Raw genomic sequence first — 2,742 nt, forward strand, 5'->3', positions numbered from 1 at the left:
TATATATATATCACACTCATTCAATAACTTTAATGTAATAGATATCTGCATCCATTGGATGTTGTGTTTGGAATCACCTGCTTCGTTTTAAGGTGGTAAAACAAATTGCTTCTATTTATTCCTTTCTACACACTTTGCAGATTATTTTTTCTGCACTCCATGTTTAATCTGTGCACGCTCCGGCGGGGTGACAATCATCCCGTTTATGCTCAACCTTTTTTTTTTGAAGACAGTCTTGACTGTCAGCCTTTCCCACAGCGCTTCCCCGCTGTACAAGGAGACAGTCCTGCGCTATGACCGCAGGAGAAACGAGGTCGAGGTCCAGACTCAGAGAGCTTTTCTGCGTCCCACCTGAGCACTGACTTCACCTGCACTGACAGTCGCCTCGCTGCGTCACCATGTGCCGCGGCACGCGCTCCTCCCGCTGCAGGCAGTGTGGTCGTTCGGCATCCGACCGGAGGACGCGCCGTCACGTAAACAGTTCGGCGTTCATTTTCACACACCCGAACCAGGTCCGGATAAGTTATAGGGTTTTTTTTTTTCACCTCTTCATTTGCGCTCTCAGCCTCGCTGCTTCCCGCTTCCTCTGTTTTGACTCCAGCCGGTTAAGTCATCAAAAAACAATTGTGTGGTTGGCCGGTAGACTACAGATCTCTATCATAGGACAAATTTATATCGTTTCTACCGCATATCGTTTATATCGCGCATTCCTACTGATCACATGAAACCACTGTAGTAATGTGTCAGGCAGGGTCTAGGTCTAAACTGTTGTACGGTCCCTTTAAAATTATTATATTTTGCAGGGCTTCTAGAGTGTGACCAATTTGGTCACAAATGCAACCTGATTTCCTAAATGTGCAACTAAAGAAATTTCTGGTCACACTGGTGCGACCAATTGTTCCAGGGGGAGCGGTCACCTGCCGAAATAAAAAACTTTCATGTTCAATAATAAATCCATCTAGCAGTATCAACGGTCGCCCGCCAACACAAAAAGTCTCCATGTCTCGTAATAAATTAATCTAGCAGTATCTACACAGCGCTCCACTCTACACGCTGCATGCACACACAAACGTTTGTTGTACTACTACCCTCATGGGAACTTTGCATTGACTTCCATTCATTTATCGGCCATTTTATAGCCTAACCCTGACTGAAACCCTAACCTCACCAGACTGTGGACCTGGATCAATAACTGTCCCCAATAATGTTTTCAGAGACTTCTACCGAGTTTTATACACTCCGCAGATAAACCCTTCAGATAAGGACATTGAATAATTTTTGGAAAAAGTATCACTTCCAAACTTATCCAGTAACCAGTCTTTAGAACTAGACTCTCCAATAACATCAGCTGAATTATGTGAAGCTGTTAAAAACATGCCGAACAAGAAAGCCCCAGGTCCGGACGGGTTCCCAGCAGAATTTTATAAAGAATTCTGGATTATTCTGGGACCAGTATTTTTCAGAATGCTTCAGGAATCAGAGGAACACGGCAGGCTTCCATTGCATATGAATTCGGCCAACATAAGTCTCCTATTAAAACCAGGTAAAGACCCAGTACTACCTACAAGTTATCGTCCTATTTCCTTTATTAATGTTGATGTTAAAATAATTTGTAAAGCTGCGGCTCAGAGCTGGTGAAATTTTTTTGGGTCTACCACTTGACTTTTTTGTTCCATAACCCTCAGGATCATTTAAAAATGTAAAAAGACTGTCTTACTGCGTCCAACTTCAGCAGCGATGGCACGTTGTGAGAGGCCTTGCTTATGCAGCTCAACAATCCTACCACGTTCAAAGTCAGTGAGCTTTTTTACTTTTGYCATCAGGAGGTCTTGACAGTGTAAAGACTTGACAGAAAATGACATGGAATCCAGATTTTTGCACAGATTTTGGCTTTTAAAGACTTTGGTCTTAAACTTTAGATCTGCTGAAAAAAAAATCATGTTTGAGTGTAAATGAAGTTTTCAGAAAATTCCCAGCTCAAAAGTTCTTGTCTCTTGCACTGTTTTTTTTCCTTTAACATTGTGAAGCTCTACTTAGAACCTTCTTAAGATCCAATAGTGCAAAATGCAAAATCTTGCACTTTTTTGACTGGTCTTAAGATTTTGATCAGGAGTGTATTCCACCCTGTCCGTCTGTTTACTTATTGGCTATCTTTAGGTGATGTCACTAAAGAGAAAAACACTTCTCATATGATTTCCACTGCCTTATGCATCGCAAAGAAAACCATACTATTAAATTGGAAAAATAAAAATGATCTTAGCATTAATCAGTATAGAAATCTTCTGTTAGATCATTATAGTCTTGAAACAGCCTCTGCCGCCAGATCAGATAAATCTGTATGGGCTCCTTTGATTAGTTCCATCACATGGTGAGGGTGGGGGGTTTGGGATCAGACCTCGTGGGGCATTGAGGCTGGTGGGGGTGTATTGGGGTCTGGGGAGTTGGCGGGGTTCTTGGGGGCTGGCCGCCGGGGGTTCCGGAGCGGGGGTGACGCTGCTCTCGCTCTGGGGAGGGCCTTGGTGGTTCTGGGGGATGTCTTCTGGTGGCTGCATATGGGCCCTCGGGTAGTCTGTAGCGGCAGTCATGGGTCGCTGGTCCAGTTGCCTGGCTGTGCTGGAGCGGGTCCGGGGTGGGCGTGGGGGGCTTGGGACTCTGGGGGCGTGCTGCCCCTGGGCTATGGCTCTGGTGGGGCGGAGGGGCTTGGGCTCTGGCGGGCGGGTTGCCGGGCTCTGGGCCAGTGTG

The 2,742-nt window shown here is 45.3% G+C and overlaps 1 protein-coding gene across 1 annotated transcript in view; it reads right to left on the bottom strand.

Moving 5' to 3' along the window:
- LOC106524470 (histone acetyltransferase p300) overlaps window positions 1–2,742 on the bottom strand; it is a 72,179-nt gene that overhangs the window by 53,902 nt on the left and 15,535 nt on the right. The gene's annotated exons all lie outside the window — the stretch shown is intronic.

The sequence above is a fragment of the Austrofundulus limnaeus genome, unplaced genomic scaffold, assembly GCF_001266775.1.
Source record: "Austrofundulus limnaeus strain Quisiro unplaced genomic scaffold, Austrofundulus_limnaeus-1.0 Scaffold189, whole genome shotgun sequence".
NCBI lineage: Eukaryota > Metazoa > Chordata > Actinopteri > Cyprinodontiformes > Rivulidae > Austrofundulus > Austrofundulus limnaeus.